Source organism: Trichosurus vulpecula, chromosome 2 (assembly GCF_011100635.1).
Source record: "Trichosurus vulpecula isolate mTriVul1 chromosome 2, mTriVul1.pri, whole genome shotgun sequence".
Taxonomy (NCBI): Eukaryota; Metazoa; Chordata; class Mammalia; order Diprotodontia; family Phalangeridae; genus Trichosurus; species Trichosurus vulpecula.
In genome coordinates, this window is record NC_050574.1 from 163,808,913 (window position 1) to 163,822,404 (window position 13,492).

Consider the following 13,492-nt stretch of genomic DNA (forward strand, 5'->3'; position numbering starts at 1 on the left):
TTTTTCTGTTTGCTTGTTTTTTGTCTAAATTAAATTTTATTTTTGTTTTCATCAAGATCTACCTTCTCTTCTTTCTACTTCCTCACCACTGTGCATCCTCTACCCACTATTGAGAAAGCAAGAAAAACAAAACCTCTGTTACAAAGATGTATAGTCAAGCAAAACAAATTCCCACCTTGTCCATGTCAAAAAATATATGCCTCAGTCTTCACTTTAAGGCAATTAATTCTCTATCCAGAGGTGGGTAGGATATTTCATAATGAGTCCCTTGGAATTGTAGTTGATCAGAGTTCGTAAGTCTTTCAAAGTTGTTTTTTCATTACAATATTGTTAGAATTGTATACATTGTTCTCCTGGTTATTCTCACTTCACTCTGTGTCAATTGATACAAGTCTTCCCATTGTGAAAGGGACCCCCTGTAAACTTTTACTAATGGACTTTGAATTTAATATTAATTCACTACCCTGTCTCCTGGTATCTGTTAATATATAGTGTATTAATTTGTACTTATAAGTTCTTCTTTGTTATGTCTTTGCAACATTTTTGTTCCTTCCTCCAAATAGACTGTAAGATAGAACACAGACTTTTAGAGTGAACTTTGAGATCACCTAGTCTAGATTCCTATTTTACAGAGAGGAAACTGAAGTTTAAAGGACTAAGTAACTTGTCCAAGGTCAAATAATGAACCATTCACAAAGCTGGAATTAGAACATAGATCTTACAACTCCTAAGTTCATCACCCTTTCTACTGTGCCAGTGGTACCCGACCTTTCTGAGTCTATGGATGTCTATTTTTTAAAAATCTTGAAGACTCCTTCCCTCCAGTAGTTGTGCTCTTAATATCCATTGTTTAAGAAAATTTAAGATGCCAAAAAACTATGATGATAATGTGACAATAATACTTTTAAAAGAATTTATATTTCAGAACATTCATAGGCATTTGAAATACAGAGTAGCATTTCAATAGTAAAATACAGAAAGTATTTTTATTAATTAATCAAAATGAATCTTATTCCATGTATTGTTGGACCTAAATAAAGCTCAAAATGACAATGTTTGGTATGCATATGGATTTTCCTTCCTTTTGCAGTAATTCCAAGGACCTCTTCTATTACAGTTTGGGACCCACTGTTTTGCACTGCTGCCACCTCTTGGGGCCAGTTTCATCTGAATCAGTTTTCGGTCAGTCAAATATATCATATGGCTCAGGGACCTGAGAAGGATTGAGGTATCAGTGAAGATCCCATTAACACCAGGGCAAATGTATAAATTCAATTGGTTCTCTTGCTTATCTATGCCACACCCAAGTCAGAAATCTTTCCCCTTAGCCTCTGTGAGAAATTAAAGTCCCAGTAATCAAATAAACCCTTGTAAGAGCTCTAGCAGGTACTCTGGAGCATCCTGTAGCCAGCAAACCTCATATCTAAATCCATGTCAAATTTCAGAGATTTAATTTAAGCAGGTATCAAAAATCACACTAATCTAGTAACTCAGGCTTCTCAAAATTCAGAGTTTATAGTTCATCTGCCTCTTTGCTTCAGGGAGCTTGTATTAAATTTATTGCTAAATAAGACAAATAAACCCAGGCAAGGCAGGGCAAGAATCTGCATACTTGTCAGAAAATTAGCAGCACTCTCTTGTTATGAAGGCTGCTTCTCAATTTGCATCTTTAAGAAGTTGTGACAAGGCTTCATACTGCTGGGACACAGGCAGGGGCTGCTAGCCTGGGAGCTCCCTCAGGGGGCAGTTTGCCCAATTACATTTCCCTCTACCTAAGAGGAGGAGGAGAAGGATATCTTTTCTGGTGCCTGCTGAGAAGAGGGAAGCAAATGCCAAAATAAGCCTAAAAAGTAGGGAGGAAGGAAAAGGTTGGAATCAAAAGAGCAGGAAATGGGGAGGAGAAAACAAGTTGACGAAAGCAAGAACATAAGGAGTCTGGATGCCATCTCTAAGATTTGGGAGTAGAGACACAGGGAAACTGAGTAAGGGTTTACTAGGACTGTCATTGAGAAATTATCCCAAGGAATTCAGAAAACTAGTATGGACAGTAGGAATTAACATAACCTATGTCATTTGCATGATCCTTATGCAAGGCTCAACATCTCTAGGTCTCAGTTACTGTATCTATAAAATGAGTGTTTTGAGCTAGGTGGTCTTCAAGATCTCTCTCCATCCTAACTTTTGATATATGAGAGTCATGCTTCAATAAATGTACTCCTGAGTTTCTCCAAACTACATTTTGGAGCAGCTACCATTACAGTCCCCACATGCCATTGGACTGACTTCCTGTGCTGATGTAAACTCATATGAAAGGTTAAAGAGTGAGGAGGATTAAAGTTAAAACACAAAGCTAGAAGAAGACAGAAGTGGAGAAAAAAGAGGAATGTAAACTGCATGCCATCTTGCTGAGGTGTTTCTGATATTTTCCAGCTTCTGTTGATGATAGATGAGGGCTGATATGAGAGCACCATGGCAGACAAATGGGGCTTTTCTCATGCCTACCAGTGTAGGTCTGAGGACTTGGTGTGGCCCCATAGCACTTGAGACCATGCCCTTCCTCTGAGACACTGCCAAGGGCAAGGGTAAGGGAAGTCAGGAAAAGGGTAGAAACTTACTGGGATGTTCAATGTTCAGTGTTCAATGGTACAAGATCTAGATATCAAAATGCAGTACCTTTAGTGGTCATCTGTAGCAAGTCTACTATACCTAGCCCTAGCCCTGTTGATTAAGAGTGGCTCTAATACAGATCTAGGACTCATAGACTCATAGTTATACGAGGTCTGGGAGTCTTAAGTACAAGAGAAAGTAGTTTAAGATAGTAATTATGATTGATGTCTTTTATGCTTTTTGTCCTTTTTGATGTGTTCTTAATATCATAATCTGTTCTATTTAAAGTATTGTTCTTACTCTCACAGCCATATAAAGTTACATGATAAATTCTGACTGATCTAAAAATGAAAATTCAGTAGGTAGAAGCTTGGGATATTATTATGAATAGATTTGAATCCCAAACCAGGTAAATTCCTGGAACAGCAATGTGAATCTCTATACACTTAATTCTAATGATCTAGCTTGATAGTTCTGATATGACTGTTGGTAGAGCACACTGTGGACTTTGGAGCTAAACATGTATATGAGTTATCCAGGCAAAAGGTGAGGCTAGGTGATTGAGTTTGACTGTATTATCCATTATCAGCTCTTCAGGGAGTAATGCAAGTCTTAGAAGTACAAAATCTTAGAGATACTAAATAACTTAGTTATACCATAAGAAATTGCAGAATAGATGATTTCAGAAAATCCTGGGTCAAATGAACTAGAGTGAAGTGTGCAGAACCAGGAGAAGGGTTTATGCAAAGACATCATTGCAAATAAAAACAGCTTTGACAGATTTAAGAACTCTGATCAAAGCAATGACCAATCACAGGGACCTATGGTGAAATGTGTTATTTCTTGGCATAGAAGTGATGAATTTAAGGTGTGGAAAGAAAATGTATATCACATTTTCTAACATGGCCACTGTTTGGATTATTTTTTCTAGTCTTTGCTTGTTTGTCACAAGGGTTTTCGTTTTCTTTTTCTTGGTCTTTTAATTGGTGGGGGAGGTTGGAAAGGGAAGATTAACAATACTGTTGTAAAAAAAAAGACAAGTGGAAATAAGTGTTGTATGGTCATATATGTACGTACATATATATGTATGCATGTATATATATGTATATATTTATAGTTATCTATGTACACACACACACCTATCCATGCTTAATTGTAGTCTTCTTTGGAGGGGGGGAAGTAAAAAGTGAACAGCAAAGAACAAAAGAAAACCTACAAAGAAGCAGAGAAAAGCTGGATAACTTTGAAAAGAGTAGCTAATATTTATTATATAGGTTTTCTTGAAATGGAAATGTATTGTTTTATATTGAATCCTCTCATATTCTGCTAGGTACATAGTAATGTTTTTTTTAACTTTTCTTATTTTGTATTCAAGTTTAAAATAAACTTAAAAATTTACAAAAAAAAGAAGGCCATTGAAACATTGTTTAAATGCGCCAAAGAAAACAGAAGTAGATTGAGAAGGAAATACAAATAAGCAGGACAGTTCTGAAAGTAATGTGTGGAATTTATTATGTACTTTTAAAAGATGTGGCATGAGATTGAGAATTGGCCTCATATATCATTCTTTTTGTGTTCTACTATATATATGGAAATACTTAGAGATTACTTAGTCAAATTCTCTCATTATAGGTGAGAAAACTGAGACCCAGAGATGTGACTTGCCCAAAGTCATATAATGAGGTATAATAAAGCCAGAATTAAAATTTCAGACCTCCTGACTCTCAAATGCAGAGCCTTTATACAGGTGGACAAAATCCTTTATGGATTATTCCTTCTATATTCTTTCCAAAATTCTTGTCCTCATCCTGCCTTACCAATGGAGAGTTCTTCTGAGTAGGAAGAATTCTTCCCAAATTCCCACTCCACTTGTTATTGTTCACCTGCTTGTCCCATATTTCTTTTTACCCTGTTCTGGATTCTCCTCTGTGAAGATAGATATTTGCTTTTAGTTCCAAGCAGTAGGCCCTGCCTAAATTAGGGTGGTGCTTCTCTTAAGTGTTAAGTGAGGCTGATTGCTATTGACCATTTCTTGGAGCTCCTAAACTACTAAGGAGTTTTGTTAACTGTCAGATAACAGATAACAAAAGGAGATTTATTTATCTATAACATAGCAAGGATATACCTCAAAGATACAATAGCATATAGCTTCTAAAGACTCAGTTCCATTCTATCTGGTCATTAGGGTAGGGTGTAGTCACTTGTGTGGTCTTCAGACATCCAGCAATTTGGAAGGTTGAGATTTCATGTTAGTAGGACTTTTTATGCCTATAGGTGACAAGGAAGCTATATCAAAGGAGATAGGGACCAATCTGGATCCAGAGACAGCTAATTGTTGCCTTTTAGAGAAAACTAATCCTTGTTAGGAGTAGGGGTTGGGAACAGAGGGGGAAACTAATGGATATTGATTTTGTCAGAAGGAATAACTAAATATAGCCCATGGCCCAGAACTCTCAAGTCCTGGGCTTATACAGGCTAGGTTTGGTTTTAGCAGTAGTCTCAGATTATTCTTTCTTGGTTTATAATGCTCCCACCAAGATTACCGCATGGGAAATTTCAGAATATATCTTGTGTCTTGATTTCCACAAATGTGGACAGCAGAGTGCCTAGCTCTTATGCAGACCTTCAAGTAAACATACGTGCATGTGTTGAGTGCAGGAGAGCCTTTATCCGGCTCCACTGAAAATGTAGCAAATATAGCAACAAATGTGAAAAAATGTAGCCAAAACAAAGCAAAACAAAAAAACAAAAAAACCAACAACCTCACAGGATCACACAACCAGTTCAGAAAACACATAAAGGACTCATAATAATCCACAAACATTCTCCACCCCACCATCCTCCCATTTCTTCAGTGGGTTCCATTTCATACAGTGTCCTAAAGCACTCCATATTTATATCACCATCCTGTTGTTTGGATTCCCATCAGAAACGTACTTGGAACTGCTAGACTAACAACACCCCTCTTCATATTATTCCCACACCATAAGAATAACTCATAATAACAGTAGTGATCAAAGTCCAGGTCCTTTTCTCCCTTGTATCATGGACCTAATTTTAAGCTGTTGCTCTTCTGAACACTGATGACCACATACATGATCTCTTATTAAGAGACACACTACTTGGAAAATTCTTTTCCTGATAGAAGTCTGACTCTGTAAACTCTTGAATTTTGGGATTGCCCAAAAGCTGACCAGGAAATCACTATTTTATTGTAGGATAGTTAGATTTCAGGATGGTACTATCCATATAGTACCCTTCTTTGACTAAAAATCTGGACTCTTGAATTTGGAGCTCCTACAGAGGCAATCATCAGGAACTCTCATAAATCAGCTATGTGGCTCAGAGGCTTAATTCATTTTCTCCCCAAGTATAGAGTTAAAAATTCAACTTTGTTTAGGATATCTCCCTTGCAGTCATATAAATAAGCATATGCATGTTTGCTTCTGTCATGTGCCTCCACCTCAAAGGCAGCCATTAGTAGTTCTAGAAGTGAGGAAAACTTCACATGCCCAATCTACTGCATACTCAGATTCTTTTTGGAAGAAAGGGAAAAGGGAAAAAGAAATGAGTTCTTGATGAAGGCTTATTTTTATACATTTATACTATTAGTGGTTCCTCTCAACAGTTTATCTCAAAACAATGGGAGTCAACCAATTCATTTTGGAGGCAGTCTCTAGCTATGGAATCCATCTGTCAGTAGATGAAGCTAGTTTTGGTGAAAGAATCAATGAATGAATGAATGAATTAATGAATGAAAGAAGAAGCATTTATTAAATTCTTATTATGTGACAGGCACTGTGCTTAGTGCTGGAGATACAAATGCAAGCAAGCAAGACAGTCTTTGATCTCAAGGAACAAATAATCTAAAAGGAAAGACCACACATAGGAGAGTAGTGGTTGAGTAGTGGACAGGTAAGTCAAAGGGAATAGTAATTTAAGTTATAAGCAAATAATTGACATATCTTTTCTAGGAATGATATTGTTGATTTCATTTCTGTTCTCATACCTAGAGCTGGAAAGTGGGATTGAGTCTAAGATCCAAATGAGATAAAATGAAAGCTGTCTTTGAGAATGCCCTCTTATCTTCTCTCTCAACTCCTCTTAACCTTTCTTCCTAGTTCCTTTCTTACTGAGACCAGACTAAGTTGGTGGGAAAAAAGAAGCTTACCCCTTCCCAGTGTATTAATGTATTAAGAAAAGACACTTAAAGACCCCAAAGGATTAAATCTATAATGTAAGTTTTTAGGGTCTATGCTGGCCAAAGAATTCCTTAGGGGCAGAGATTTGTTCCTCAAATCACACCAATATAAATAATGCCCACCTCTAAAGGCTGGCTGGCACTCCCAAGCCTGATTTGTAGTTTTCCCCAGAACACTGAGGGTTTTACTTTCTTCCACAGATGTTGTTCTATGAGAGAGGAAACAAGAGTAGGCTGAGAGACATACTGTTAGACCTTAACTTTGTTGGATTAGTCTGAGCCAGTTTTCATCAGTAGCTACCTCTTTTAGCAATATGACCAGATCAGGGTAGTCTAACTCCAGTCCACAGGAGTTCAGCCTTTCTAGATTTATTTGATATTATACCTCCTTGTGCATTATACATCTGAGCCAAACTGGTCTTACCCGCTGTTTTCTGAACCCTACATTCTATTTCCCAATTCCATTCCTCTTTTTTTTGAGACAATAGGGATTAAGCGACTTGCCCAGAGTCGCACAGTTAGTAAGTGTCTGAGCCTGGATTTTAACTCAGGTCCACCTGACTCCAGGGCTGATGCTCTATACATTGCATCACCTAGCTCCCCTCCCCCTATTCCTTTTCACAGGCTGTCTTATATGCCTGGATTGCATTCCCTCCTCACCTTCTCTTAGAATTCTTAGCTTCCTTCAAGAATCATCTCAGATGCCATTTCATTTGTGTGTCCAAATTCACCAAGTAGATAGAGAAAGCAGCATGCCTTTGACACTACCAACTGCTTTCTTGTATGTTGGACTGGATCAGTTATAATTGGGTACAACATTCCACTTTTTTTTCTACTCTCTCATTTGAAGAGTGTTCTTTGAACAGTGAAGCTTGAATCCCTGAGAGTCATGCCCTTCTTTCTTGACCTATGTTACTGGTCATAGACCTTCACCCAAGTATTTACTCTCACTGTGAGGACATCTAAAGACAACTGAGCACCATAAAGTTTATATCCACTGATAGCATACTCTACATTGAAAACCCCAGACTTTCAGCTGCCTTTCAGGTACATTTAGTGGTCTTCCTTCAAGTCACAGATTTCCTTACTTACCTTCTATAGGTATCACCATATTTTCAGACATATGAGCCTATAAGATAATGCATGTGTATCTCTGTTAGTCTTCTCTTATTGGCAGTGCACATAGTTGGCTATCACAAAAATTACTTTAGCAGGCTGTATTCACTGTAGTGTTTGGTGAAATAGGTCAGTAAATTGCTGTTTGTAGGAGAAGGGGAAGGGAATAAGCATTCATATAATGCCTACTATATGCAGACACTGTGGGGTTTGGGGGTTTTTTAAATATAGATATTACCTCCTTTCATCCTCACAACAACTCTGCCAGATAGGTGCTATTCTTCTTCTTCTTTTACAATTGAAGAAACTGATGCAAACAGAAGTAATTTGTTCAGGATCACACGGCTAGTAATTTAAACTCATTTGAGCTAGTAAATTGAACAGGTCACACAACCAAGTTTGAACTCAGATCTCCCTGACTCCAAGCCTAACGCTCTATCCATTGCATCACCATCATACTCTCAAAATTTTTTCTTCATAGCCTGCTTAAAGCCAAGAACTCTAATTTGGTCATGGATACTGAATCTCATTGTCACTGAGTCATTAACTGAAACATGTAATAACCTTCTGATGGCTACCAATCAGTTATTTGGGGTTATGCAAGCCCTGGTGGGAACCTGAATGTTTACCCATTTGTTGCTCCAGGGGAGTTGTCCATTCCCTCAGGGCCAGCCATGGAGGGCCAGCCATCTGGTAGCAATAGTAACAGCCTACAGTCAAGAGTAGGAGCCTGCCCTGAGTTGAGAAACATCAGCCACAGTCATTGAAGCACCTAATATTTCATAAAGAAATGGCAAACACTCCAGTATCTTTGCTAAGAAAACCCCAAATTGGGTCATGAAGAGTCAAACATGACTGAAAGAGCTGGACAACCACAAAAACGATTCAAAAATTTATCAGTGAAGCTCGGACTGCTACATCTACTCCTCTATGGCTCTATCAGGAACAGGAAGGACATCCAGCATCCTGGCTTGTACTAAGCAACTTTACAAAGAGTTCAACTCTATTATCCTTGAATTGAATGCTTCAGATGACCAAGAAATAGATATTATACAGGGACCAACTTTGAACTTTGTTAGCACGAGGACAATATTTAAGAAAAGTTTTAAACTTGTGGTATTGGGTGAGGCAAATATCATAACCTAGGATGCTCAGAAAACCCTGAGAAGAGTAAGAAATTTGCTGATAACACTAGGTTCTACTTTAGCTGTGATTATCCATCAAAGATCATTCCACACCCTTCAATTTCAATGTACTAGATACCAGTTGGGCCCCTTCACTCCAGAGTTAATGTTTCTTTGCTTGGAGTATATATAGAAGAAAATGTTGACATAAGTAAAGATGAATGAAAGAACCTATCACCATTTCTAGTGGTGATATGCAAAAGACTTTGAACATTTTAAAGAACACAAATATGGATTTGGGGAAGGTAACAAAAGAGACAGTGTATACTCACACAGGCTACCCACTCAAATCTGACATCACCAACATTCTGGACTGAATGCTGAACCAAGATTTTACCAGGGCATATAGGAATATCATGGAACTGAAACTCCAAAGGCTTGGCTTTGCATGGTATCCTGACAAAGATAAATTTATTTGTATATTAAGTTGACTTTCTACCTCCGGTTCGAATGCATATACTATTCAAAATGGCAGACGTTGAACACAGACTTGTTGCTGGAAAAAAAATGATGAGAAGATTCAGTTAAGTTCCATCATTGCTGCTTTTCAAGTCACCAGAGATTTCATTATTGCAGAGGCTTAACTTATAGGTCCTTTAATGAAGGCAATTTTCAAGCTTCTAGCAATGATTAGAAAATAAAGAACTCCTACTTTTGACTTGTGCTGAACCAGTGCTCCATGGGGTTATAAACAGAGAAGTATTGGAAATTTAAAATTCCAGGTGTGGGTAGTAAAGAACTCAAAGGGCATGTAACTGTTGCATTTGCTGCACTGTTTGGAGTAAGAACATTGAAAAAATACTTCATAGTTTCTCCTTAATATGTCCATCATGTGTTGGATGGTGAGCTTCATTCATTGTTTAGGTAAGGCTTTCTGACTTATTGCTGCTATGATACTGGAAGAGTAGTAGTCTATCTCCATTCCCATCTGAAATGATCATAGATAATAACAAGGTTTATACCTCTCAACCTAATATAAGCAAGCTCTCAAATAAGGATATAAAAATTAGGCTTACATGTTATCTATATTAATGTCTTTAATTGGGACAGTTAGCTGTGGCAGTAATATTGTGTTGCACCTGAAGTCAGGAAGACTCATCTTCCTGAATTCAAATCCTGCCTCAGATGCTTATTAGCTGTGTGGCCTGGGGCAAGTCACTTAACCCTGTTTGCCTCAGTTTCTCATCTGTAAAATGATCTGGAGAAGGAAATGGCACTCTAGTATCTTTGCCAAGAAGAACCCAAATGGGGTCATAAAGAGTGGGACATGACTGAAACAACTCAATGCTAACTGAACAACAAACAACAAAATGTCTTTCTTTTCTTATTGTTATTAGAGTTATGGTTGAAAATAAATTTTGTACTCTTAAAAAAATGAGTCATTTTGGAACCATAAGATGCAACAAAACCAACTTTATTTAATAAGGAATTAGATGTGAGCAACAAGATGGTGAAATAGACATTTTCTCTGAACCCCATGACCTCTCAAACCTCTCCAAAACAGAAATTATGTGCTAAAGATAAGCAACTTCAGCTCTTTTCATGGCTGCTGGGGGCTGAAACCTGAAAGTACTAATGCAGGTGCCAGGGAAATCAGCCTCTACTTGTGCTAGGAAAGGCAGGCTCTGAACTGCTGGTGCCAGGCCAGCAAACCAAGGAACAGAGAGAGTGGAACAGATCATCAGGACAGGACACTGTGTAGGGGTGGGGGTTGGATGGGGGTGGAGTTGTGCAGGACTCCACTAAGTCTGAGGGAAGAACACTGGATCTAGCTGGGGCCAGTTCTGACAACCTAAAATCAATTGGGGCAGAGACTTAAGCTGCTGAACCATGAATTGCCCAGTGTGGGAGGAGGCTGAGAGGCTTCAAGATCCAGCCCCAGTGATTATGAAACCATAATTAGAGGGAAGGGAGTCAGAAGAGAGTGATAAGGAAAATAAGGAGGTGTGTGGGGGAGGGGAAGACTGAAAGTACCAAAGATTCCAGGAAGAAGAAATCTCAAAGGCCTTGAACATAAAACAGATAAATCGATAGAAAAAACCAGTAGCAACAGAAGGAAGTATGGCCTCCAGATCTAGTAAACAAGTTCAGGCATCGATGAATAAAGACAGCTAAACAAAGGAAAATGATCTAACACTTGAGTCTGTGGAATTTGAGGAGAACACGGAACTACAACACCTTGTTCCTGAGTGACAAATGAGAATTATGAGAGCAGAATTTATGTACTGCACTGCAAAAACAATGAGCAGAATAGAAGCATGTATCTGCAATGGCAAGCATCACCAAAGAAACAAAAGAGAGACTGAGAAAACAAATACAGAGAAGTGAAAGACAACCTAGAAAAGAAGCAAAAAACCAAGAACATTACATGAAAGTATGCCATCAAAACATATAGCTCTCAAAGACAGGTTGCATAAAGACAATCTAAGGATCATAGTTCTCTCAGAAGAATATGCTAGGACAAAAAACATTATTGCAGTAATGAAGAAAATAATAGAATTGAACTGCCCAGAACTTCTAAACATAGAAAATGAAATTCCAGTTGAAAGAATTCACAGATCACCTCCAGAAAGAAACCCAGGACAACAGACTTCAAGACACGTAGCGGTTAAATTTAACAATCTAATGCAGAAACAAGAAAGACCTTCAAATACAAATGACAGAACATCCGAATAACACAAGATTATTCCATACCCACTGGAAAAAGGAGGAGGAAATGAAATGTGTTCCAAAGAACACTGGAGCTGAGAATACAGGCAAGGGTGAGCTAGCCTGCAAATCTGAGCTTAATCATATAGGACAAAAGATGGACCTTCAATAATAAAAGTTGAAGCATTTTTAGAAAGAAAACCAGAATTGAAGAGAATTATTTGCATCTTGGGGGTGGGGCCAAGATGGCAGCTTGAGAATTATTTGCCTCTTGAGCACCCCAAGCAACAGAAATGCAGGAGGAGTGAATAAATATAGACAGCAATAGCCTCAGGGATGACACAAAGACCAGTAAGAGATTTCTTTCTACAAGTACACAAAGAGATGGAATCGAATGCAGAAATCTGGTAGAGATAATAGTGAAGAGGGGAACAGAGAACATTATAGACAGAATCTGGCAACACTCTACCTACAGGTGAATACTTCTTTTGTGGGACTATGTTACAACATGGGAGGGTAAAGGAAATGGAGGGAGTTCAACAGGAGGCTGGAGAGGAGTCAGAGACGTGTCAGGATCAAATCAAAGGCTAGCAATGAGGAGAATGTGGTCTCAGAAAGAGAAGAGCCTACTGGGGATTGGGTGGGGAGGAGAGAAAAACTGTAAGGGACCAGAAAGTTAGGAGGCATTACTCTGGAGGTGAGACTGAGTTCTACTGGTGAATGCTTCTATGGATGAAGGGAGATGAGGACCTTTCACTGAATGAGGCTGGGGGATTTGGTGCCTGAAAAGGCTACTTGTCCAGGAAAGAAGAGGAGTTGGAATTTCTGGGGGGCATCTGGCACCTGGAGAAGTGGGAGAGCATGGAAACAGAGAAGAGATTTCAGAGGCAAATGTAGGATAAAAGATCAACAAAAAAGGGTATAGATAAGTAGGGAAGTGGGGTACCCTACCATGGGGCAGTAAACTCTGACTAAAAACCTGCTCTTTGAAAAGACTAATAAAGTTGGTAAACCCTTAGCTAATCTGATTAAAGAGAGCAGAAAACCAAATAAATAAAACAGCAAATGGGCACAATCAGAAAAAAAAATCAGAACATATTATATAAAGTTATATGCTAACAAAACTGAGAAAACGAAAGAAAGGAATACCTTCAAAAATGTAAAACCCAAACTATCAGAAGACCAGATAGAGATTTTAAGTAATTCTACCTCAGGTAAGGAACTAAGTCTAGCTCTAAAGGAACTACCAAAGGAAAAAACAAACTCCTGGACCTGATGGATTCCCAGGAGAATTCTATCAAACTTTTAAAGAATAGTTAGTCCCATACTTCACAGATTATTCTCAAAGAATGAAAAAAAATCTCACCTGAATCCCTTTATGATAAAAACACAGAGAGAAAACTATAAAGCCAATGTCATTAATGAACATTGACTAGAAAATTTTGAACAAAATCTTGTCAAACAGATTAGAGCAATTTATCCAAGATACCATTCATTATGATCAAGTGGGATTTATAACAGGGATGCAAGAATGGTTCGACATTGGGAAAACGATATAATTAAACATAGCTAAAACATCCAAAAACCACATGATCATCTCCATAGATGCAGAAAAAATCTTTGATAAAGTACAAAACTCTTTTATACTAAGAACTCTACAAGTATAGGAATAGAGGGACCTTTAAAAATCATAAAAAGCATCTATCTAAAACCAAAAGCATTCATATGCAATAGA

At 38.0% G+C, this 13,492-nt stretch overlaps 1 pseudogene; it reads left to right on the forward strand.

Annotated features, from left to right (window-relative positions):
• The window catches only part of LOC118836838, a 76,764-nt pseudogene extending 67,072 nt beyond the window's left edge, over positions 1-9,692 (forward strand).
• The last annotated feature ends 3,800 nt before the right edge of the window (positions 9,693-13,492 follow it).